The 27,269-nt window shown below is 39.9% G+C and overlaps 1 protein-coding gene across 4 annotated transcripts in view; it reads right to left on the reverse strand.

The window, feature by feature from the left end:
- Nucleotides 1-13,950, reverse strand: part of CTXND1 (cortexin domain containing 1) — a 30,648-nt gene extending 16,698 nt beyond the window's left edge. Inside the window, exons 1-2 of one of the 4 annotated variants that reach the window (XR_014934170.1) lie at nucleotides 13,508-13,950; nucleotides 13,252-13,295 (exon numbers count right to left, since the gene is read on the reverse strand). The gene's annotated coding sequence lies outside the window, so the exon portion shown is untranslated. The remainder of the gene's footprint in view (nucleotides 1-13,251; nucleotides 13,296-13,507) is intronic. The other 3 variants (XM_085514962.1, XM_032446933.2, XM_032446932.2) reach the window with 3 other exon arrangements.
- Nucleotides 13,951-27,269: the final 13,319 nt, after the last annotated feature.

Genomic DNA, 27,269 nt, shown 5'->3' on the forward strand with positions numbered 1-27,269 from the left:
ATGAGAACAGAGGTGCTTAAGCAGGATTTAGGAGCCAATCTGTTCCTTTGTCTTTGACTTTTAACCTAAATCCAAATAATACAGTCAGACTTAAATGCATTTTCTAAGTACTTGCTTGTTTTGCTAGTTGACAACTAGGCTACTATGTACTTCAGTCTTTGTGCTGGACACAATAATTCTCTTTCCAGTCTCCACCTCCTATTATTGAATGGAAAGGCAGAAAATAGGAGGAAGAAGGAAGAAATCTTCCAACTTTAAAAATGAGTGCATTTATTTGAAATTCTCCCTGGAATGAAAGTTATTTCCTCATATCTCAAGAAATACTGACCTTTGGGAATGACATGGTTACTAAGTATATATTAATTTAAATCCATGTGACAAAGGATGTCAGATTGAGCCAAGAAAAAAACTTCACAATTCATAAATCTACACTGACGAGGCAAAATTGGGGAAAAGAAGGCTGGAAATAACTTGCTTAGTAAATTAATACAAAGCCTTTGACATCATAAGCACTTTAGAATTGCACCTAAACATCTGGTAAAATGGAAGTTTGTCATCCTGAATGTTTCGTGGAGGGAAGGTCAGAGTAAATAATTAAGCAAGTATGCGGCAAGCCTGACATAGCATTCATTAGAAAGTCAGATCAATGGGAATTTGTTTTGCAGTACAAAAACATTGCTGCTTATAAAACCATTAAAGAACTGTGGACTTGGACCAAGTAGATAGAAATCTATCTTGGAAGGCTTTTGTTCTTAATATGGGACACTTCCTAATTCTTTTAAATATAATTTCATTTACAAACACTGGACTTTTCCATTGTGTAACTGAAGAGTAAATGCTATCCCATACTTGGAGGTATCCTAAGCCTCACATATCAAAGGAAAACTCTTTGTAATAAGCCTCTGACCAGAGTCACAACAAATAGATTTGTTTCCCATTTGAAGTGACTAATTGTAAAGCTAATAAATGACAAAAACAGCCTTAGCTCTTAGGATCTGCTGAAATTCATGCATAGCAGATCTGTCATTGCCAGGACTTAGATTTGTGCATTCACTACTAGTCTTATTGCGCATATCTGTGAGGTATTGCTTCAAGTTTCAATTGCAATGTCTGTATAACTACTGAACCTCTTTCAGGAATGGGTCCTTGTCGTTGCCATGCTGTTTAAAAAAATCATTGTTTATTGCAATGCATCCTGTTTTTAAATCAGTGAAGGATCCTTCTCTTTTTGTTTACCGGGATGCAATGTGGGTTGGATGGTTCAAGCACTTTTAAGGAGAGAAAACATTTAGGTCTCATTTTAATTTGCTTATACTCTAAAGTTTGCAGGACAATTTCTAGTTATATTTGGCAAAATACTGCACTTGGTGACAAGAAAACAGTCTAGAAGTATTTTACTGGAAACACTAAACATTAACTGGGAATGAAACTTGGTGGTTCTACATGGCTTCCAGGGCTGATATGGTTCATTTCCCTTCTTGCTGTGCTATGTTTTGGTTTCCTATGCATTCTGCTTCAGTAGTTCATTTCATATTATTTTGATTTCATGGTAGCATAAAACTATGGTAACACAGAATTACACAAACTTTGGAACCTTAAGGAATTATTTGGGACACCGTGAACTATGCATAATTCTGTTCTCATAAACAACCAAGTCCATAAATCATCTTCCATCTAGTTCGACATACAGTGGCAGCCAGGAAAATGCTATGCAGAGCTCTCCACATTGCAAATGTAGGCTGGGACCACAGTGTTAGTTAATGCAGCAATGCTAAGGCTTGTTCCAGGCAGCAGGCACAGAAAACCATGAGAGTGAATTCTCTTGATTACTCCTTTATGTTCTTGTTTTCTTCTTTTTTTCTGTATGTGTATACAAAAACTAACAGACAAACCCACACAATGATGCAAATGCAGACTAGGGCATCTATCTGTGGATTGCCCTTAACTTTAGAAAGGTCCTTTTCTATATCTTATGTAGATGTAATCTACATCATAATCTTATGTTAAAATATGGGAAAACTGATCTCTGTAGTATTAAAACCCTTCCCTTTTAAAGGAAAAGCTTCTCTTTATGGGCTCAGCTCTGACCAAAGTAATTTTCTATTCTGTCTGAAAATGTATATGAAGCGTCTAGAAAAATATATTCTGATTTTGTAAGGATTTGTGGTTGCTTTGCACAAATCCTGCCCTGAGGGACATGGTTAGCGGGCGTGGTGAGGATGGTTTGGTGGTTGGACTGGGTGATCTCAATGGTCTTTTCCAACCTTAATGATTTCATGAGACATTGACAAGCTGAGAGGTAGCTGGCAAATAGATGACTTGATGTGCTCGAGCTCTGCAGGCAAAAACACTGGCTGAAATTTTCAGCAAAGGCCTTAAATTTCTTGTCTCACCCCCAGCAGATATGGAGCGCTTCAAAGTTTAAACCACCAGCTGTAATGTTTAGCTGTTAATATGGCAAATGGGGTGAGAAATGAATTGTATCATTGCGATGTGAATGCTGTTCTGAAATGCTGATGCATATTAATGTGCACTGATGTCATTTAATGAATAATAGATGTATTTGTTATTGCTACGCCGCTCGAGCAGGGAAAACAACATCAGCCTGTGTGGAAATTTGTTGGGAAATGCTATTTGGTAAACAGAAATTGATTATATATACTTTCCTATGTTGTAGGGGTAGAAGAGGGAAGGGGAGCTGGCAGCTTTCGTGGACAGAGAGAAGGGTGCTCTGGTTCCATGCTGGTTGCATTGGGGCCTTAGGTAGGCCAGCCAACTCATGGAGACAATACGAAGAGGTCAAGTGGGAAAAAAACAAGCAATAGTTATCTGTCACGTGAAAAATGCCCCCCAGAAAATTCCTATCCTTATTTTCCTCTGACATAAGTTTCTGGTTAGAGATTTTACTGATTTTTATTTCGTGATGAGACTAAAATGGGAGAGAATGTCCAGATCCTGGCATCACGATTAAGAGAGCCTAATTGTTATTTCATTTATCCTAGTGACTATTGGATAGTGTCTGGTTTTCCCTACTGCTACTTGTCTGGCCTCATAATTTTATTCACTGTTCTAAAATTCTCTTTGATTTTGCTTTCAGGGCAGGAATGTGTTTAATAGCAGCAGTGACACGGCATTGCGCTCGGGAGAACTGGCACAGCAATCTGAAGGAACTGCTCCTGTTCTCTGATCTCTCTTGCAGAGACATTTTGCAAAAATCCATTATTTTCAAGAGAAGTGCATCAATAATTGAGGAAAACAAAAGTTTAGAATACAAAGATGTTGCTTGCCAATATCACGAAAGGTGGGCGGTGAATAATAGATCATGCGTGGGAAAGATTGAAAATGAGTCTAATCACTCAAAATGTTTTGAAGGAACAGGTATTCTTATTTTTCCCATGGTGTTATTAGTCTATTTTATGGCTTAAACTGTTCTAAAACTGCTGACTTACTTGGTGCAGAAGAACTTCCAGATATTTCAGTAAAGTGCAGTTGGGAAGTTGCATAATAAAATTAATGTCTGCTTACAATTACAACGTCTGCTGCTGTTCAAAAATCCTATTCTCTCAGCAAACTTAGTGAATTAAATAGAGCTGTGAGATAAACTTTTCCTGCTCTAACTTATTCAATTTTCCGAATGTTTGATGAGTGAGATGTTGTGTTGGATCTCATGACAAAGAAAGAGGAGCTGAGAGAGCAGAGTAGCTGCAGCTGGCATTTTGGAAAGAATCTGTTCCAATATAGCCTCTTCCTCTCTGAAAAATAACCAAGTCATTCAGGTGGTGCTGCCCTATCCACTGAACAAGGCGCTGCCTCATGGGATAGGGGCAGTTAGAATTTTGCTCTGCTAGAATGAGACTCAGTGTATTGTTTGGACAAGAAGCTTTTGATAGCATGGAAATTCCCTCTATCTGCACAGCAGACTGTGAGAAGACAAGGGGGAATGGTATTAAACTAAAAGAGGGGAGACTCTTAAACTGAGGGGAGACTCTGACAACAGGCTGGGAGGAAACTTTTTGTGCAGAGATGGTGAGGCCCTGGCACAGTCTGCCCAAAGAAGCTGTGGGGAAGTGTTCAAAGCCAGGTTGGATGGGGCCCAAGGCTTTGTGATACCACGTGCCTTGCATTCAAGAATATGTTATCTGTTGACATTGAGCCATTTTGAGGAATCCTACATATCCCAAAACAAGGTCACTTGGCCCATCTCAAATCTCTGCTGTGGTACTTCACTAACTGGGATGTGCTTAGACTCCCAACACCCTCCAGTCATGCAGTTATGCATGCAGCTCATGTGCTCACCACTGTAAAATATCAAGGATCTCTTCAGAACAAACCCGTCGACTGTTTTGCATATCAGGAATTCAGTATGAACAGACATAACTTGCAATGGAACAGAGAAAGAAGGAAAGAAGGCACAGTACGAAATAAGTCTTTGGGCGTTTTTTGTTTTAAGTAATAAAAGGTATTAGGTGAGCTACTACAGATTGCTGCTGTTGATGTCTTTTTTGATAGTTTGTGGGGTGACTTGCTACGTTGCATTCTGCTAAGTGTACTGATGACTTGATTGAATTGTGAGCTCTCATCCGAGCCCTCGGTTTTAATGTAGAAACCGAAGGAGATTTACAGGAATGAATTGCCAGGATAAAAAGCAAGAGACATCTATGATTCTATGATTCTGATCCCTACACAAATAGGGAAGCAAGACTTTGTTTTATACAGAGCAGCCCATTCTTACCAAATCCAATAGATAAAATACTGCTGAGAGTGCCGGTGTTATTTCCTTCTCTGCTATTAATTTTAAAAAGTGCTGTAGGCATTCATGTTTTGCAGATGCTTGCTTAAGCTGTAAATACGTGTCCACAAGTAAATAAGAAATTGTTTAAGGTTGAAGTAACATCTTTTTTGCTGTGAGATGGAAAATCACTTGGAAAATTCTCCTGTGCTGCATCCAAAATATCAGCAAAGCATTTATGCGCTTCACTGTCCCAAGGCAATGTTCTGAGTGTGATGCCAACCGCCGTTGATTTCAATTTCCCAAAAATTACTTGAAAAAGCTGTTTTAGCTTGAATAACCTGAAGCAGGCGTAATTATTCCTTTTCTCAACATTCCCATGCTAATTCTCTGACAATTGTTCACATAAAAGCTTTCCCTTCAGTTTGGGGGTTGGAGGGAGTGCAGAAAAGCTCAGGTTAGAGAAAAACAAGGGTTTTATTTTGCGTGTGTGTATATTCTGGTTTCTAACACTCATCTGCCTGCACAAAGACTGAGGCCTAGTCTAGACAGCGCTGTTCAAGCCATCCACCTGCAAACTGAGCAATGTTAGAGATTTAGAAGATCTGGGATTACCCCTTTGTAAAATGCTGATAACATATGCACAGGCCGTGCCAAATCTCTCTCTGTACCCTGCTTAGAAAGCGTTGACTCCACTAAAACTCTTTTTAGATGCCAAATTCATTTATTTGAATTGTGCTACAGTCAGCTTCCAAATGGATTCTACAGCAGTTTCCTATACACCTTGCTTCCAGTTGGCCAAGGCTTTGAAGTGCACTAGAAAGACTTCTGTTTCCTGGAGGTTGGAAGTTCACCTGAATAAGAAGGTGGCAAAGCTGTGCTAGAGCTGTTCCTAGCGAAGTTCATGTTGGTATTTTTCAGCTGTTTCTATCATATAATATGGCAGCAGCTGCCATGGGGAATGTTAGGGAATGTTCTGTAGGCTAACACTTGTAACTTGGTAGAGTTACATTTTTTTGAGACAGCCAGCAATGGAGCTCATGTATTTTTAGAAGTTACCTGCTGTGTTTTGCTTTATAGACAGTCTTTCAAGTTTAGTTTTGAACTATAACTAACGTTATATTTTAACTAAGGAAAATCCAGTGAGGTTTTCTCTTAACAGTGGCATCACTTCAGCATATTTAAAAGTATGGAACAGGATTGCTACGATAGCAATGGTGACTCTATTGTAAATAAATGGCAAGGCTGGTCCTATTTGGAAGCAGTACATAGACTTATCAGCTATTACACATACAGCCAGTCCAGATACTTGAAACACAAGAGAATATGAGTGATGTTTTAAAAGTTGTGTTTTTCATTAGTCTGATTGTAAGCAGCATGCAAATGTTGGGGAGGAGCAACTGAGGAATGAGTGAGCCAGGCATCTTATGGGAAAGAAGAGAGATACAATGAGTTTAATCCTATGCAGAAGTCCAGTCTCTTCACCTGCAGTGATCTCTTATTCCTGTCTAGGTCTGATCCTTCTCTTGGGATGGCCTAAACATTTACAAGGCCACACACCAAACTGCATGAAACAGAGAATGGAATTAATTGAACCATATTTTGCCGTCTTTGTTTAACCAAGTTCTGTTCCCCAACTGGGTCAGCTGTGCAGATAATGAGAAGTACACATTGTAGGGTGGGCTCTGAAGTAGAACTGACTGCTGCTTGAACACTAAACTGTCCATGAAAACACAGGTCCTTCCCTTGAGGCTGGAGAATGGCAGAGGAGCAGCATAGTGTTTAAATGAATGAAATCTCAGTATATAAATAGCAGCAGGGAGAGGAAAAAGTGAGCCTTGACAAAGAGGGAAGAGAATGAGGGAGAGTAGATCTAAGGAAAATGGACCGTGCTATCTGCATTGGTGATCTCCCAGTCAGGAACAAAGAACAGTAGCTGGCAGGAAGACCAGCGTCTGAAGTCTTTATCCTCAACTGTGCATCAGGGAGCTTTTAAACCAAATGTGGTGTTCAATTGATTCCAGGGGATCTTTAAGGGTAGAAATTTGCCCTGTTGCATCAACTAGATTTGTCAGGAGAGGGAGAACAATGTGCTCTGTACACTTGTTTCTGTGCTCGGCGCATTTACACTCTAGCATTATCTAGAGCAGAAAGTACAGAGAATCTATTGACTTAGATTGCACCTCTTGGTCCAACCTCTGCTGCATTTAATCTATAACAATTAGAATTTTGTGTTGCTTGTGGGTTTCAGAGGTTCTCCAGGTCTTGTCATTTCTTTTAATGGGCAGCTGGCAGAAACCCCAAAGATGAACCTCAAGCTTTACATTTGTGTGTGCGTATACGTATACAATTGCATATAAAATTCCCCTTCAGAGTTACTGATAGTTTAGCTTTTCTTGTTATGAACAGTGACTGTTTCTGTAGTTTCCCAGCATCTGTGCAGTAACCTTTTAAAATCAGTCACAGCATCAGGGATGGTTGTAGAAGGAAATACTGATTTCAGCCATCCCTGTGACTTCTTGATGTACAAGTCTTGTCAGATAAGCTCGAAATGAAGTACAAAATATACCCTGCCCCCTGAGCTGCTCATTGAAATGTTCAGCTGCTTTCACCAATAGAGACAGGTATATCCATATATCCACTGAGGTGACCCGTTGCTTATTTTCTTCACAGATTAAAGGTAATTGATGCTTTTGTACTAAATACTGCTCAAAGGAACTTTGTGTAGGGTATGTTGCTTTTATTTCCTTTTGAAATCTTGATGTACTGGTTTTGTTTGTTTTCATTTTGTTCAGAGATACTCCTTATTTCACCCATTTTCTGGTGTGCTCCAGCTACATTTGGATATCTGAGGGTGTCTAAAGGACAGCTTCAACCAACCCCAGTCTGGGAAGCTCTGATACAAAATACTATTGAGGCACAGTGTCTCTTCATGACAAAAATCATTTTATCTGCTTAAGTTCCATGTATGACTAGTTTTTTATTTGTGGTTGCACTATGCTTTCATTCCTCTTCTAAAATATTGCTTCCTTTGTACCTCATAGTTTAAATCAAACCACTATTAGGAAACAAAAGGGTGACACACAATTTCCTTCATTGCCTGTAACAGCTCTATTATAAATCTTTAATGTATCTGCAAGGACTTAAACAAATAAAGGCACTGATGAGAGGCTGCCTATTTGCAAAAGAGAGAATTGCTCACAGAGGTGAGTGATTGCAAGGTCAGGTTTGTTTGTACTCCTTTATATCTTTTGCTCCACAAAACGATAAGTTTTGCAAATGCAAGTAGTTGTTGATTACTAACCGCATTCTCATCTGCCTTTAATGGAAGTCTGCTGTGTTCTGATCCAGAGTCTCTGGGAGTTTCCTCATTGCTGTCTGCTGAATTGGGATCAAGACGCGACATAGGATGCTATGGGAAAACTCCTTGACAGGAGAAATTTTGGGTTAGATTTTTTTGTTCTACTTGCTAGAATGTGAGTACCAACCTGCTCCCATTCTTCAGACAACTTTTCAAAAGATCATTATGTGATGCAGCTCAATGATAAAAATGATATGAAGTGGCATTGGTTGTTTTCCAAAGTGGAAGATCTGCTTCTATCCAGAAAACCCCCAGGGCAAACACAGAGATGAGAATCATAAGCATAGTAATGTTGAGATGGAGTCTGAATTGGGAGAGAACATAATGTTAGTCATCTTTCATGTAGTGAACAGACGCAGCCCATGAGTAGTGTGAATGGGGTTCCCTTCATGAGTCTCAAGACGATTTGCTATGATTTGTCATTATTTGAGCCTTCTGTTATGGCAGATACTTTCCTGACAAGCTGTCAGCTTGGAGTGACCTCCCTTCCCAGCCAAATGCCAGTTCTTTCTGAACCTCCCTGGAAACCTCAAAGTAAATGTGCCACTTGGTAAAAGTGTATAATCTCACCTATGTTTTAACTCCATGGCACCTCTCCTTTATTGGCCCTTCTTTTCACTATCGTGTATAATTGATATGCCACATCGATATGACATATTATTTTCCCTGATTTCCCCCATAAGGAAGCACAAGGGTCACAAAATGACTTGGGCAGACCCACAGACAGCATGATCCATCTTTATAGTGGAGGTAAAGGGATCAATATAGCAAGGCTCTTGTGCCTTCAAGGAAGGTAATGGTCATTTGGTAAGAAGTCATAGATAGGTTGGTGGTGCTGGCAGGGACAGTGAGGACTTGAATATCAATACAGGAAAACAATATTGAATCAGCTTACTTCTGGCCAGTTTATAGCTTAAACTAAAGGTGTGATGCAGCAAATTCTCCAGTAATCAACAAATCAGACATATGGGACAGAAGTAGAAAGAAGGAAAGGCATTTCCACCAGATAGTTTATATTTACTTGAGCATGCGGTTCTATACAGCCATAAGCCCTGACTGAAAGTCTAAAGCATAGCATTAAGAGAAAGCCTGTGTTTTATGATAAAAGAAAATAAATTCCTGTTCTGTTTCTAGTGGGAGAAATGTGAGCATCTGTGTTTTCAGCAGCCTTCTGTCTTGCTTCGTCGTCTTTCCCTCTGAACAAAGTACTGACTGACACACTGGGGATATGATGTTCCTCCTGTTTTGGAATCCTTCCCTTGCTGACTGCTATGAGTATTTGTGAATAGGACCCCAGAGGTTTAGCCTTGCCAGGACTAGGTGAAATGGGTTTGAAATGTTGAAGTGACGTTCAGAAAGTATACATGTCTCTGAAGCTCTCGTTGTAGCAAACACTCGTCAAGTTCACACGCTCTTTCCCTCTTATTTATGTTCAAAAGAGATTAAAAGAACATTAAAAACTCCACGAGCCAAGTCCTAGAGACTCAGAAACAAGCATAGAGCATTCGGAGCTTCCTCCAGATGTTTCTGTGAAAATCAGATGTCTGCTTTGCAATCTGTCACTGATCACTGAGCTGATTAGTAGTTGTACTTTCATGGCCTACTTTTTTAAGTTCATTGCACTGAACTACGCACCAAAAAGCCACATATCAGAATTCTTTTCTAAAGCTTCAGAGAAAGAGGAATCGTGGTCCAGTTCTATCTTTTCTGAAGGTCAAATCGCCCTATAGGAATACTTGGCAAAATGTTTAGCCTGATCTTTCAACTTCTGGATGTATTTTGGGTGCGTATCTATCTGTGCTTCTTGAACAGCCCTTAGAAGAGGCAAGTATGTTATTTTTGAGCTGCTGTTTAGAACAGGAGCAGGCAGCAGCACTTAGGAAGTACTCAATCTTAGTCCTTTAATCCTCCTTGAGTGCTATTGCACTTCTGCTTTAGGAACAGAGCTTCTGGGACTAGCGTGGGTGTGGAAAATGAAGATAGTCAGATTGGCAAAGGTAATCTGAATTGAAACTATTACAGAGTATTAAACAATTGGCTGTAGTAATGAGTGTTAGCAAGTCATATTTACCATGGCCATTTTGTTGTTGAAAATAGATTGAACATATATCTGAAAATCCCAATTAAATTCAATCTTGATGCCCACAGCAGATAAGTTTAACAAAGATTCCAAGTCATCTGCTTTCATACATATGAATAAAATAATTAGTATGCAGCATATCTAAGTAGTTAGACACCATCAGAAAGTCTACCCTTGAACAACAGAAAGGAAAGAAAGTGCCCTTTCTTTTGTAGTCTGAACAAAAAAAGGCATTGCACATTTTGGGTGTCATAAGCACTTCTGTATAAATATGACAGCTCTACTGAACGTGGTAGAAAAATTCTCTGCTCTTCTTCAAATGCAGTTAAGCTTATCCCTTTGAGAACATGCTGAATGTTGTATTTTTTAACTTAACGTTGTCTGCAATTTGTTTCTGTCGCAATATGACACACATTTTCACTGTGCTTTGAAATTAAAGAGCATGTTTATCTACCTATGGTATGTACATATATATTTGGGAGGTTCAGTTTGGAAGGAGTGGTGACGTCTGTGCAGGCTGCTCAGGGAAGTTGTGGAGACTCCATCCCTGGAGGTGTTTGAGGAAAGGGTAGATGAAGTACTCAGGGACATGTTTTAGTGGGCACTATTGGTGGGAAGTGGGACTATGTGACCTTAGAGGTCTTTCCCGACTGTAATGATTCTGTGATTCTCTAATGCAGTTTTGTACTGAAAGTTTTGTGTCTGGTGCTCAAATGTCAAGATGATGCAGTCAGATTTAGCTCTGTGAAGAGCTGGCAGCGCTTCTACAAGAGAAATAAGTGGCAGCAAGACAGCGATATGAATTAAAGTAGTCTAAATGTTAATTAAATTGAGTTGCAACTGATTACTGGCAGCGCAAGTTAAAATGACTAAACTTTCCTTTGTGTGCTTCTCTCTAAGATTGCAGTGCAATAAAGGGAACTTGACTTATGAGGCAAGGCCCTTGGCAGAGCAATTTGAAAGGCAGGATGAAGTGAAAACATTTGTTTACTGATATATTTACTCTAGACTGTTGAGAAATTAGCTTTTGTATTTAATGTCTTCCATTTAAATTTTGACATGAACAATAATATCTGGGAAATAATTCTAAGTTCCAGTTCAGGAAACACATTTTGATTAGAGATTCAGAATTGCATGAAGGCCAGAGGACAGGTATCATCTTTCTTTTTCCTCTTGTGATTCTCATTATGAACCCAGCATCTCTCCAATATTTTTTGCCTTTCCTTTGCTCCCAATTCACATCTTTTTTGTCTGGGAGAAAATCATCTGAACTGAAGTGACATATTCAATTACCACGATTAATTTACCTGAATATGTCTGATGATAATGTTACCAAAACTATGTGTTTTGTATACATCCTGCTTACAAGTAAAATCTTGGCTATTTCCTCATGATAGAGAATCAGTGCTAGGTTTATAAATCACATTCAGAATTATCTTATAATAAATCCTCATATCTTCCAAATTCATTATTGGCTTTCCTGGGTATCTAGATGAAGAAAAGAGAGATGGATGACACACACACTGATAGTAAACCTGCTGCTGGGTGAAACACACCAACTGTGGGTTCAGGTCTTTAAACAAGAGCAGCTTTCACACCCACCCAAGTGCTTGTGAACAGAAAGGAACCCAGAAAAACTGAGATAAGAGAGAAGGGGAAGAGGAGACCAGGTCAGATTCAGACACGATTCACCTGCCTTGTAGATCTGCCCATCTTCAAAGTTGTACAACAAGTGGAGAGTGTTTGTACACTGCCTTAATGATTGCACCCAATAGCACCAGACACCATGAGGGTTCTCTTAGGTAGGAAGGAGAAAATTATCCTGATGGCATTATCAGGGGGAAACACCATTATCAGCATTTGTTTCCTTTTTTCAAGGAACAAAATCTTTAAGACATAATTGTGGCATATGAGCAGAAAGATGTGATAACGCAGACCTGTAATTGAAGGGTATTTCTCAGTGCCTTCAGCTATGCCATGGGCTAAACATTACACATCTATAGCAGCATTCCTGCAGTAACTCTCAGCACACACTGAGATCCAGCTGATTTACTTGAGGGAAGTGTCCCTTTTAATCAAGCCAAGTTCCAAATTTTGCCCAAAACTAAAATGACACAGATGCACCAATGGAGAAATTATTTCTTCAGAATGCAAAAACGCCCAATTTGTTTCCCAGTTGTTTACAGTGACAAAATAAATGCTGCTTACAAAGAAAAAAAATGAGTTGTGAAATTAAAGACTGCTTTCTTTAGTACTTTTTACAAGAGGCTGACGGCTATTTAACAGTGACGGTTGACACAGCAGTAAGAAAGGAATGCCCAACTTTTGGGATCTGTGTGTCCTGCTGTCAAAAACAAAATTAGTATGTGGTACCTTGAGAAGGTAAACACGCCTAAGCCAGAAATGGCAGTAATTCTCCAAAGAAGCTGGACTCTCATAAGTCACTAAGAAAGCTGTACCAAGAAACCAGAGGAATGCAGCTTAATAATTGCCCCTAAATTAACAGATTGAAAGCTGCACAAATCTGATTTAAAATCTGTACTGAGCTTCTTCCAAAGGCTGCAATTCTTTCCCAAACCCCTATTTTGCAAACGCTTTCAAACTATGCAAAAACCCCACATAAGAACCAAACTTTACATCGTGCTTCCCTTTGCTATACGATGCAAACAGAAAGCTGTGCTACTGCAGGTACAGAGACACAGCGCTCGAATCCTAGGAAAGCCACAGCTCTACTATGATAAAGTATTGCTTATAAACATTCATCTACAAAAAACAACCCAACAACACTGAAACCAGAAATCAGACCACTCAAAGTAGACATGGGCTGTGTCTGACAAAGTAAAATAAAGGGATTATTCTTCATCAAGGCACTCGCTCACATAGTTGCAATCCACAGCTTTTCACTACCCGGTGGCACAATCCCTGTAAATCCGGTGCTATATACATACTGTAGTTTGCACCCAAGCATAGAAACATGCTCTGTAGTGATTTAGATCACACAAAGGTAGGCTGACATTAAGTTATTAAACAACATCCCTGCTTAAACGCTGTCAGACACAAGTAGAGAGAAAAGGCACAAACCTAGCAGCATTAGTTCAGCACAGGACCGTTCAGCAAGCACAGCTCTGCAATACACACAGACAATGCAAAATTATTCACTTAGTGTCACTGCAATCGGCTCAATTCCTTCGCTTGATTTAGAAACAACAACAAAATCCTGCAGCTCCTGACACCGGTCCCAGTCTGGAGGTTGTTTCTCAGGCAGCAAAAGCTGCAGGGCTCCAGCTTCTTAATAACCTCAGGAAGCGGTGCCTGCTGCAATATCAGAGTCACTTACTGCATTGCTTTTCAGCGGAGTGAAAGTGGCTGCTCTTCTCGGCCGCACATGGCTCTGCCAGCCGGAGGGGTTCTCTGTTCAGCTCAATTCAGCTCCAAAGTCTCTGTGTGCAGAGGTAGTTGCCTTTTCTCTGTGCCGGGCTTTTCTGGCTGCAGTGACTGCTCACCCTATCCATTGCCTCTGGTGGATGCTAAGTAAGCAATCCCCTGGGTCTTCATAAGGAAAGGATGAAGAGTCACAGCTCTCGAGAGCAGATAAGGTGTTCTGCTGAAAGCCACTGCTTCCATGGCATTTTAAAGGCAAAGGGGCTGGGGATGCCTTCCTCTCACGTTGTTGCTGTTTGTAGTGCTAGTTGTTGTGTTCTGTAAGTCGCAGTTGAATTTGCAGCTGAATGCTGTGGTGTTACAAATCTGTTTTTAAAGGCTGAGGAACAAACTCTTTCAACCAAAATCTTTTTTTTTTTTTTTTTTCAGAACTATGAGGGAAGGGGAAGGAGGCTCCCAGCTCAGGAATGGAGCGTTTCAACCCCACTTACAGAAGGGGTACGGCCAAAAAGTAGCACCCCAAAGCTTCATGAATTTACATGCTGGACTTAGCACAACTCCAGAGCTGCATATCACCCTTGTCAACTGTCTGTGGGATGTCTGTCAGTGGGGGCTCGTTCTACAGCATGCTGATGTGGTAGAAATAATGAACAGTAATAATAGAGGTAAGAAAAAGAGACGCAGTACAGAATTTCTCATTAGAGATCACACAGTGAAATATTTGCCTTTAGGAAAGCTATGTGGGAACTGTACTTTTGTCCCTGCAACAGCTTAGGTGAGGTGTGGGTGAGCTTTCTCCACCTGGGTGCCCCAATATGTAACACAGCAATCATTAATTAACATTTCTTACAATGAGACATTGTGTAAGGTGTTCATTAGATCATCCCTCTAAGACTCCCGGGCAGATTTTCTGAGCTACTGCCAGAAGTTAAACCTCACGAGAACAGCAGCAGCCCCACATGGAGGGAGGAGGCTCCAACTCCGTTTGTGTCGGCCTTGAGAATTCCCAGAGGCTGATTACCCAGTTCAAGTGGCACTGGGAAATCCCAGCCGCCATAGAAGTGAACCTAATGAACTTTGTAGGAATATTAATTGGGCTCTAGAAAAAGGTCAGGAAGGACAGGTATGTGGAAAGTGCAAGTCACATTTTTTCCTTTGGAAAGTGTTTTATCATCTGGACTTCAGCTTTTATTTCCCCTGAAATTACTGTATTAGTGCAGCTTTCTGTGACACCTCTCACTGTCATTAGCAATGTTGGCGTTGTTTGCAGGGCTGTACATTTCTATCTGTAAAACTGCCAAAGATACTCAGCCTTCTGTCCTACAGATGTTGGTGGGAAGGTGATGGTTTTTCATGCTCCCAAAAATAACATCTTGGAGATGGGAAGCCTACACATGGTGCACTGCTGTCAGCATCACTGGCTTTCTACAAAATGAGAAAACACTCCTGCAGTAGAAAAATGGACCTTTATTTTCCTCTCTCATGAGCTCACAGTTGTGGCAAGCACCTCAAATTTGTTGAGTCATGGAAAGTCAGAACCAACCAAGGTGCCTTGAATTTTAAGTTTATTGTACTTTGTGATTATGTACCAGGTGCAGTTTATTTCTTAACTCTTAGAATGCAGAGAAGAAACAGACACTGTTGCAAGGAGTGCTCAGTAAAAATGAGACTAAATGACTCAAATGTGCTGCAGACAGGATTGCTGGGTGACAGCCTTATTGCTTAAAGATCAGGAAAACCTGCCTGGGACCTACTACATGAGCAGTAGAAACAACTCATGGTGAAGGTTCTCACTTTCATAGGAGTCAATAGAATGGCATCCATGTTCACCACTTTATTCTTCTCTCACCCTTTGGAGCATTAATGATCCTTCTAGAAGGAATCTAGTCGTGTACCCTTCTAGTAATTAAATGGTGTGAGTTGGAAGGGACCCTTTATGGCCATCTGGTCCAATTCGCCTGTAGTGAACAGGGATACCCAGAGATGATCAGGTGCTCAGAGACCCATCCCGTCCATTTGCTCCCCTTAGTTGGCAGATGAGTTATAATGAATTTCTTTGAAGCTTGAGTTGGACAAAGAGAACAGAGCCAGCCCAGTAATTCAATGTGGCCCCTTTTAATACAGCTGCAGACCCCAGCAGTGGCCATGGGAAGATAAGCTGTTATTTCAAACAAGCACAGAAATCTCCTGCTTTGGAGATACAGCAAAGACAGAGGGAAGGATTTCAGTGGATCATTTTCATCTGGTTTTCTGGGCTCATTGCCTCAGCTCAATAGCACAGCAAACTGCTATGCTAACACATCACTTTACTTTCTGTTAGTTAGCAGTATTTTAAACCCTGAAAGTAAAAAGAACCAAGCAAATAATTTACTGGGGAGAGGCACGAAGGACAACATTTGCTTGAAGTCTTTAGGAGACATTCTAAATTTAAAAGCACAGTCAAAAGTAAAAGGAAAAGGAAAAAAAGGAACAATTGAAACAGAACACCCCTTACTCCTCATACCAGAGAAAACAAAACAGAAAAAGTAACCAACCAACTAAAAAGAAAAGTAATCTAGCAGAAAAGCCCAACACCAAAACTGTCTGTGTGGTCATTTCAATGAAAAAGAAACGTGTTATGAAATAACTATCATATCTAAGGAACAGACCAATAAATACCCTGGAAGAGCTGAGCTGTCAGTCGGTTGTTGAACAGGGAGGTACCAGCATCTAAAAAGCAGCGTTGCACAAAATGATTTAACTGAAGAGCTTTCCCAAGCCAGATGGAGAGTATATCATATTTGCAAACTGCAATAAAAGAGAATTGAATTTTAACCTTCCTGCTAGGGAAACATAAAGGCTTTATAATTGACTCTGGTTATAACATTGAAGAGAGTTAGATAGTGCAGAATGCCCATCTATGAGAAAAGTAAACTAGTGCGGGTATGAATTTGTTTACCACAAACTTCTCTCTGTATATATAAGTATATATATATATATCATAAATATGCTGCTATCTATATAGTAGCAAAATAGTTGTGCCAAGAACAGACTCCATAAGATAAAAGAATTTGGGAATAGCTTGCTTTATAAAATTCCTTGGTGTAACAGCACAGGGCACGTTTGTTGTAGTGCATTAACAGCCCCAGCAGTAGTCAGGGGTAACTTGTGGGTATTCTACAGAGAGACAGTCATGGCCATAACTATGAGCTGCAGGTCAACGTCTGCCTTAAAGTCATCCTGTCCATCCCATTTATAGTGGAGAATAGAAAAAATGGAGAGGAAGTTTGAGCAAAACCTGTTCAGGTTGCTTTGAATCTTTAAGGAATTCAGTTTGTATAACCTCTATCTCCTTCCAAAGAGTTGAGCAAAAGATCATTTTTTTCCTTATTCAAATAATGTATTTCCAATTTGAAATGGTTTTTTTTTCCTTCATAATCTTTCAGCTGGTTTTGCAACCTGCTGCTAGGACTGATGGAAACAGCACTCAGAGAAGGACTTCATTACTACACATCGTCTGATGATAGCAATTAGTGGAAAACTGGCCTGACATTGTGTCACAGTAATTATAAAAATTGGGTATTCCCATATTAAGAGAGAGGACACTAATACTTGGTTTGATGTGTGAGATTAGACTTTGCATACACATTAATGAAACTGTTATCATTGTTAAACTGTGTTTAAATGTGTGGGGCGTGCTCTCCATTGTAACTATAATGCTGATAGTCTGCTTGCTGTTATTCCAAAGCAATTTAATTTCATCTCTGTGAAGAATGCTTACGTTTTCAACAAAAGTGTATAAATGGAAGCTAAATAGGTATGCAAATTTTAGGAATCTGCTTTTAATACATGTGTGGTAACTGCTGAGTCACGGCCTGAACCACTGATTGAGCACCTGGGGAAAGGACCAGGTCAGTCCTGGGAGCACAGGTGAAGGCAATTCAGCTGTGTGATCAGAAGGGGTGGAGCCTGGCTGCACCTCTCTTAGACCTCAATTGCCATTTGGGAAGGATCTATGGTTGGAGTTCTTTGCCCTGTGAGCCAAGATCTTTGAAGGTGGGTGAGTAATATTCCTTTGCAATGCTTTTCCATCACTGTAGAACCTTTGTTTTTACATCTCCTGTATCGTCATTCCACTGCATTGATTTTTTTCTGATGGTTACAATACACAACTTCAGCCATTTCAGGTAAATTTGCCTGAATAGGTTTACATAGGAAGACCCTGTGAAAGTGAATGCACAAGAGCAGTTCCTGTCCCACCTAGAAGGGTGTTCTGAAGTCTTTCTCAGGTTGATTTCATTGTTTCATTGCAGATGCTATGGTTTGTGGAGATGAGTAAAAGAAACTGAGTATTCAGTCCCTGAATGATCTTATTTGAATTAGAGATGTGCTTTCTAATTTTATGGGGAAAAGGGGATTGTCTTAATTAGCTTTTTTCCATAAATTAGCAGACTGCATGTTGTTCTGTATTCTATTTCATGTTTTCATTTTTTTTTTTTTTTGCTCTCAGTGATATTCTTATTGACTTGCTGCTAAACACATTTGTATATATTATACAGTCTGTATATTTTCTTCCATAATTTCACTGAGTTCAAATTATACTTTACTCTTTTAACCTTTCCTGTGAAACCATTCTCAAGTCAATGATGAGGGGAAATCCAATGATTTCCCCAGTAAATTAGAGACAAGAATCACGGAACTTGAATTTGGTGGAACTTCAGGTGTTTGAGGTCATTTTTACAAAAATTGCTTGAAAACGCATAAAAAGCAGCACCAGCCCTAATGAGCCTTCAGTTTGGCAAAGAAATCTGCTTTGGGAGGATGTGCTATGGACATGTGGGAAGCCATGGTTTTGTGTTTCAGCATGGGGGAAAGAAAAGCACAGAATGTTACTGAGGGAAGAGTATGATGCGAACAGAAAGGTATGCAGACAGCCCTGATTGTCTGAGATCAGAGGATGCGTTTTCTCCAAGTTTATTTTGCATGTGGATTTTGCTGTTGGGTTTTTTCAGGGAATTGCTTTTGGATTCTGGGGGCTTATGTGTTTCATTCAGTTCTAAGGAATTTTTGACTTAGAGGCCAGAGGTAATTATAGCCTGAAGGACAATTTAAGTGGACCTCTTTTGGTTCTGGCAGTATGAAGATGAGAACTTGAGGTGGCTGTGGCAAGAGACAAAAGCTACTCAGGGGCCTGAAAAACATCAGATGAAAATGGCACTTGAGAACAGATTGGTTTAGCTTCCTATTGAGTATGCTAAAGGAAGAAGTAGAATAAAAGATTAATTAGGGTTGGAAAAAAACACTGAATTCACCCAGTCCAATCATCAACCCACCCCACCAGGACCACTGACCATGTCCCTCAGTGCCACATCCTCATAGTTCTTAAACACCTCCAGGGACAGCAACTACACCACCTCCCTGGGCAGCTGTGCCACTGCATCACTGCTCTATTGGAAAAGTTTTTCCTAAATCTGAAAGTACCACGAGACCTGGAGGCACTGAACAAATCATAGCCACAACCATCACATACTGGACATGCACTACCACGTGCTACTTCCAGCACGGATGAGTTACGGGACAAAGCTAGAGCAAGTGTCTGCCCTCTCATTGCTGTTCATTATGATTATTTATTGGACAGCGATGAGAAATAGCTTGAACAAAGTGAATTTTACCTATCAAACTTCTTTTGGTATTGAAAGTTCAGAGCTATAGGACAATTTATTTTACATAGCCAGTTCCCAGAATCATCCAAGGGAACAAAAATAGAATGATTTTTTTTGAGAACTATTTCCTTTCACCTCTGTCTTTGGGAAATTGTACAATCTGATGAGCTCCTTTCTGTACATCTTTATTCTTATTCTCTTCAGAGTTCATATCAAACATTCAAAATTCCGGGTCAAAAAAAGTACAGTAACAGAGAAAGCAATCTGGCTGTAAATGAAGGATTTCAAATAAAATGAGTCCCTTATGCGGCCAGATTCTTCAGCAAAGAGAAAGACAAATGCAGTGCCACTCTGCCAGTAGTACCCATTACTGTTCTTTCGACCTAATCTAGAGGAGCTGGGATGAGAGAGGATTCAATTCTTTGGGTCCATAATTCTCTTCAAGGCTGGCTGACACTGATAATACTGGTTTAATGCAAGCAATGCATTAAAGAATCTAGGAATAAATGTTAAGAAGTAACACCATAATAGCCTGGTGTTCTCCACAAAAGAACTGGATTGCTTCTTGTCTTTATGGTTTCAGTACGATAGAGAGCTAAATAGGCCCTTCTGCAAGCAAAAACCTCTTGTTGTTTTGCAGAAACTGATGTTTCTTAGTGGAAATGAAGCAAAATGACTGTGGTTCATTATGTGATTGCTCTGGGAAGGTTGGTGACCCCAGGATTTACTTTAAGGAAAGATTTTTCTGTTCATTTCAGGTGGCCCTAAAAGCAGACACCATCTACTAGAAGTTGTTGAACACACAAATTTTGGCTTATTAGGTTATGAGTATATCAAGTGCCAAATATTGGATGTGAATTTTTTAGTGCATTATACGTAGCAGCAACTGCAAATGTATGTAAAAAAGATGTGTAGCAAAAACAAAGCTGAAGTGAGAAACAATCATGTTATTTTTCTCAAATCAAAAATAGATCATTACAGGATAGGTCATAAGAGCTGTGGGTCATCCATTACCCCAGGGTCCCTTCAAATACTTCCCGCTATGTGTGTATCCCTTGGAACAGCATACAGATAAAATATGTATAATATGTGGACTGTGTAAATCGTAGGTTGAGGAATAACAGCTATGAGCACGTTCATTCATCTGTGCATAATTTTCAGATTATGTTGTTGTTACTCAGTATCACAAGATGTTTCTGACTGAAACCAAAATGAAAATATGGACTTGGAACATGAGTTGATTCCTCGTGCCAAGTGGAAGATTTTCCTTCTAGGGAGCAAATGACATCTTTCTGCCATGCATGCTTTGGAGTTTCTATGAGAGCATCTTGCTGTAGTTCAGAGAACTGCAGGAAAAATGTCTTAAAAGAACAAACCTTCCAGTCTTCTCCATTGCCAAAGGGGATGCACAGAGTCCTGTTGGGTTAAAAAGTGATCTGAAGGCATTTCTGAAAAAGAACAAAGTCAGGTTGCTGTTCTGTTTAGCTCAGCATGAAGAAAGGTAGTTAAGAAAATGTTAGAGATGTCTGAGAGAAGCTGTGATTTGCTTTTGTACAAACAGAACTCTGTATTGCATGAGTAGTTGTGGAAATCAGCCACATCCATTGATGTCTTTCAGAAAACATTCCTCTTCTGTCTCTGGTCAAGCTTACTTTCAAAGGATTCTTCTCATTGGGAAAATATGTTTTTTAATACCTTGCCTTTAGGAGGAACAGGAGAAGTGAGCTCTGCCCAAACATATCTGCCCTTTGCATACAACAACAGCGAGGCCTCAAGTCAGATTTCTTTTGCAGAAAGGACAGGAAGTAATGACCTTCAGTTGTGCCAGGGGAGGTTCAGGCTGGATGTTAGAAAAGATATTTTCTTATAAAGAGGGGTGCTGCAATGGCACAACTGCCCAGGGAGGTGTTCAAGAACTGTGAGGATATGACACCAAGCAATGTGGTGAGTGGGCATGGTGGGGTGGGCTTGGACTAAAGGATCTCAGTGGCCTTTTGCAACCTGAATGATTTTCTGATTCTATGATACCTGGGATTCATATTGGGAAATCTGAACCCCCAAACTCATTGGGTGTTCTGCAGAGGAGTGGTAGTTAAGTGGGGAGCTGTCCTGGAGTTAGTGAGCCAGAAGCTGATGGCCTTAGGGAGGTTCACATTTCTGCTTTGTTGTCCCAGTGCTTTTCTTTCAGTAGGGTAACTTTTGGCTGTATCAAAGCAGCACTTACATGCAGCATTTTTTTCCATTAGACAAAATAATTTCCTAGGCTTATCTTCTGCAGTTTCCAATGGGTGCTGTAAAGCAGCGTGCCAAGCCCAATTTAGATAAGAACTATAATCTCTGAGGTCTTCCACCTGATGTTCTTGGTCAGATGGCATTTAGATTGCACCTGCAGGCTGATTATCCAGCCACAGCATGAACCTCACTATGGTTCTGAGTTCAAGCTGCACGAATAGGTCTGTTATACTGCTTTTGTAACTATTAGGTATTAGTTTATGCTGTGAGTGTGTGCTTAATTCAGGACAAATTATCAGCTCGCATCAGAACTAGAGTTGTGAAGAGGGAAGAGCAGAGATACCTCTACATCTTGATTCACCAACTTCGTTTATATTGTCCTTATACAACATTATAGCCTTAAAGTTAACAGATATCAGAGGAAAAGACTGCATTCAGTTGAGGGAATTTTCTGAGAGATTCTGGCATGTTAGAATTTCATTCATTGCATGGCCTCAGCTGAAGATGCAAGAAAAGTTTCGGTTACTATTTCCAATAAAATCAGCTCCACTTAGTGATAAAATAAATCAAGCCTCAGGCACAACAAGCAACAGTTCCACCTGAGACTTCCATTCCTTTGTGATAGAGCAGTCAGATGTTCTAAATAGACCAGGAACAATTTTCCTGTAAACAAAACTCTCTCCATTATAATATCATCAGTGATTTGATCTTCTATGCTCAGTATAGATGAGCAATGAGAATTAAATGCTTTTCCTTGGAAGAGAAAATAAAACCCTAATGGAGTGTCATTTTATTTTACTTTCCAAAGAGAAGAATCTAGTTGTGCCATATGCAGGTATGTTCTGCTGCAAGCATCTTTTTAAATCAGAATAACCTCAGTTTCTCAGCTGTTTAAGAAAAAAAACTCTGCTCCAGTAAATTTGAACTCAATTATAAGACTTTATTGCAGCAAACAAAATGCTTCAGTCCCTAGAGAAGAATAACATTAAGAATGACGAATTGTTTGCTGCTTTATGGCCAAGTGCCTGTGAAGGGTCCAGCGCTGAGCAAATTTCTTAGTTTTTGCTCATGAGAGGATTATTTTTACCTTATTAAAATAGTTTTTAAATGTCTGCCACAAATTAAAGGCCCAGAAAAATACTCCCTCTAGATCTCAGCTTCGTTATTGTAATATAATGAGTTTTAGGGTTTTGATCTTTCAACGTTTTAGTAACTTGCAACTTCTTTTTATGTTTTAAATAGAAGTAATTTGTATTTATTTAGCACTGCTAGGGATTGCAACGTAATGAAAATGCAGAAAACAATCTGAATTCTATCTCAGTGTTGTTTGTGCCTGTCTGTAAGGAAGTAACCATCACAGTGTGACTGACGGAAGTTTTCATAGGGAACCCTTTGCAGACTTTCTTATTCACTGCTCTGCTCAGAGGGGAGCAGGAGGCTGTGCTGTACTTTTCCAAGAAGCTTTCCATGTGAGCAGTCCCAATTTTCAGTCCTTCATGCTGTTCTGACCATGCCGATGGCTGTTTTCATCGTGTGCTAAGGAATCAATTGTGAATTCCTTGCTCTGAGTCCCACTGTCTAGAAGAAGCTGAAAACATAGGACAGGCTTTTATAGGCCATCCCAGAATCCACATCCTATTCTAGGAATGGCTCAATAGAAAGCCTTCAAAGGTTGGGAGAGGAGAGCTTTTCCCTACCATAGGGCTCGTAGTGTCCATGATGTAGCTCGAGCTATTCCTGATGTGCTGTATTATCCACTCTTTTCTTCTGCTTTCCTCTCTCATGCTAGCGCCGTCTCTCACTCACCCACTCATCCTTCAGTGGATTAACACTGACATTCTTCTTGGATGGAATGTGATCTTCAGAAGCTCATGACTGCAATATGTGGCTATTTATAAATACCAGTGAGTTGAATAGTTACCCTGCATTGCAAAGGAACATTTCCTAATTCTGCAATGAGATAGTGCCTTTTATATAACAGTTGAATGTTTTGTCTGGGTGGATTTGGCAATGGCTCCAACAGGTTTTATACAGTGCCACGAAGCCCCTAACTTTGCTACTCCGCTTCTTTCTATTCTACTTTGATGCTGGATTAGAAGAAAACTGTTCAGCCTGGCACTGAGTGAAAATAGAGTACTGGGTGTTAATAAAAGAAGTTTATTCTTGTTGACACAAGGAGCCAGCTTGCTTAGGAAGGCCTCCTTTATATTCTCCCCTCGTTGCTTCTGTTGTGTTGTGCACCACATTAGCAGTGACTAATGGCAGAAGCATATTTGTGGTATCAGAATATACACAGTATTGAACTGTTACATAGATCTGATGGGTTGAAGAGCCAGTAGTTGGACTAGATAATCTCAGTGGTCTCTTCCCACCTTAATGATTCTATGATCAGGATAAAGTTAGTGACAGCAGTTGTCGCAGACCTATCTTCTCCTTTATTCCCACCGCAGCATTTTGTAACGCGCTGCTGGGGATGTTCACCATGTAGCAGCTGTCTGTACATTCCAGTTGCTAAATGGACATACTTGCTGAGTTAAGTTTAGCCAAAAAAGCTGGAAATGGATTTTTCAAGTTCTTTTTCCTCTTCCAGCTTCAGGAGACAAGCATAAGTATCTGGAAGTGTATCTTATTTTAATAGGAAGTAGGGGCAATGGGAAATTAGCTAAAGAAGTTGGGTGAAGTATTTTGTGTTTTCAGTGCATCGCTTTATGTTCTAAGAGAGTATTTCAAGGGGTCTTGAAAATTATTGTCTGTCGTATGACAGAAGTGACCTCTTGGATTTGGTTTCCAGAAAGTGTTAAACAAAGGGAAAATGCAAAGTTACAAAGTATGAAAGCTCTGTTTGCTACATTTTACTTGAAGGATGCCTATTTAGGCAGTACCTCAGGTGAAGACTTGCCTGCATCTCACCCCATAATTCTTATGAATTACAGAAATCAGATAAAGCCTACAAAAGAAAGCAAATTCAAGAGTCAGAGAGCCTGCAGGACAAAAGTCTTTTACACCAATGATCTAACCAATAAATCTGGGAATTATTTGCATGATGTTCTAGATAGCTGATCTTAGCAGCTGTGGTTTGGAGAACCAGGGGAATTTATATTGCTTACATGAGGAGTCTATAGGCTTCAGTCTGTGCATGTGAAAATTATTTATAGAGTTAAGTCCAAGAAAGCTGTTTAGTCTGGGGGAAGACGGAAGCCAGTGGGCAACAAAACAGTGGTCTAGACACGATACCTGGGGTAAACAACTTCAAGGGAGTTGAAATAACAATAACTCAATAATCAGTTGGGAAAATGCTCTTTTCCAGGCCCCGGGCACTTACACAGCTGGCTTGCCAAGTGTGAGAGCCCAGAGATCAAAAAGAATGTGAATCTTAAAAGGACCTTGTTGGAACAAGAAAGGAAGGAGTGGGCTGCAAGCAGCTGTCAAGGGATGAAAGGCAGAGTCTGAATAAGGAAGGGAATGTAGATGAGACCAAAGATGGAGATAACTGCACACTCTGGAAAAATGAAGGCTGAAAATGCTGCACAGTGCTTATTTCAGCAGCAGGTGGAAGTAAATCCTAATGCACCTAGGAATATCATCACTAGAAATATCTGATCACTGTAAAGACTTGCACTGATACCAAGGCTTTTGATGGGGTTTGATTTTCAGTGAACGAGAAAGCGAATGAAATCTAAAAATGGATTTGGGACCTGAAATTCCCTTTTCATTTCAGATTCAGCTTTTTTGTTGTTGTTGTTCTAATATTTCCCTGAATTAGTCCAACTATTCTTTCTGTGCAGTGGAGAAACTTAGTTATATTGCGATACTCGGAGGGATCTGTAAAGTGCTCTGTTATCACGTGAAGTCTGTACTGTGGTTGTGGTGCAGTGTAGCTGTAGGGTAAGGACACAAGAGGGGGTTGGTTCTTGGAGATGCCCAGGCAAGAAAGCAAAGCTGTTTGCTACTTAGTTGAAAAGGATCTAAAACCTGTGGTGAACTAAACTGAACAGTTCATCACTTTTCAGGTGGTGCATTTTTTGCACACCTAATAAAGTAATAAATTAAGGTCAACAGAAGGAAGCCTCTCATTTCTTCTTCTGAATGACAATGAAATATTTGGTAACTAAAGAACATCTATACTCTCATCCCACTCCTTAGTCTAATGAATTCACGCCATTTAGTATCTAGCAGTATTCTTTTAGCATATTTTCATTAGAATTAAGATAAGGCATCAGACCAACAATTGATTCGAATAACTGATAAGATGGTTCTTACAATTTTATTTGCTGTAGGCTTGGCTGACTCAGGGATCTTTGTAGCACTGTCACTTTAATACTGCCTGACTTAATATTCCCAGCAGTAACTACCAGCTCCTTGGCTGTTCTTTGTTCATTTTCTTTCTTTTCTGTTGTCACAGCTTCATAAACTCAAATTTTAAGAAAAAATCCAGAGAATTGAGGGATTTCTCATCTGTCTTCATTACAAAATGTCTTCTGTTTCTTTCTCTCATTTCCTTTGTGTTGCAGATCAGATCAGATAGGTGTGTTTTAGATCTCCCAGCTACTTGAAATGAATACGAAAGCACAAAACATGCAGGTAATGAGGATATTAGGGAAGAATTGGTCCTCGATAATACCTTTGTGTTGAAAGCTTAACAGAAATAAAAGCGCTAACAACAAATCTATAAGGACAAATTTGTCTGGACAGAAATACAGAGGAATAATTAGCAAAGTCAGCTGAGAAAATATCATGGATTTGCCTCAAGAGGAAAACTGGTCTTTTGTAGTTGCTGATATAAAAGCCACACTGAACTGAGAGGTAAGGATAGGGAGATTTGCAGGGAGTGCTGTGATCCTACCTGGATGAATAATTCAAACAGTGCAAATGCAAAGGGGATAAAAAAAGAAAAAGCTAAATAAAAGCAAAAATATTTGATCAAATAAAGCTATTTCTTTAGAGACCAAGAAGTTTAAGGTTACATTAGGAATTAAAAAAAAAATAAATAAATATGAAATTAAAATGAAAGCTCAGGTTTGGAAAGAGAGCTGTGGGAGGTGATGGCAAGGCACTGCTGGCTATTTGCAGTATCTGCTTGTGTCACTGTCTGTTGTTGGCTGGTGGCAAAAAGGCGTCCTTAAGGTTTGCTTAAAGTCTCTGCAAAAGAATGTATTGCATTGAAACTGTCTGGAAAGTACATCCCTTAAGCATGAGCTCCTCTGGAAAATACACCAAGTTTGAACGTGACAGTGAAGTATCTTTATTTTCCCCCTTTAACTCTGATCCCAAGGCGTGCAGGCTGAGACAAGCCATATTCAGGCTCATGGTGAATTAGTTGTGATCTTCTCCATGCATCACTTCTCTGCAGACAGCATCACATCTGTTAACTCCTGGCAGCTCCATTCCAATACAGTAAGGTTTTCTTCTGCAAACAAAGGCTCACTGAGACAACAGCATGTAAGCACAAGCATTGTCTGTGTGGAATAAGAGTTTATGTTTGGAATGATTCTTTTATCTTTGAAGCCTTGAAAACCTTAATAAATATTTTGGAAGCAGATTCTCTGACTGGGAGTTGTTTGGGATTTTTTGGAATCCCATCATGCCTTGGATTGTCATCCCATCCCAGAGATTACTCTCATTTATCTGCTATGGCTTGAGCTGCGGTCTCCAGTGACTGTCTCATTGTGCTGGCCGCTACATGCTATCCAAATATTTGCTACAAAGTACTAACACTAAACTAAGTGGGATTTGGTTAAGCATTCAGTTATTGCTTTTGAATTTGGAATTTCTTGCTCAAATCTTCAAGAAAATATTATATTTTCCAAGAGGAAATCCCTCTTGAGGATTTAACATTTAAAAGCC

This window comes from Coturnix japonica, chromosome 14 (genome assembly GCF_054131305.1).
Source record: "Coturnix japonica strain WE chromosome 14, WE-NBRP24, whole genome shotgun sequence".
NCBI lineage: Eukaryota > Metazoa > Chordata > Aves > Galliformes > Phasianidae > Coturnix > Coturnix japonica.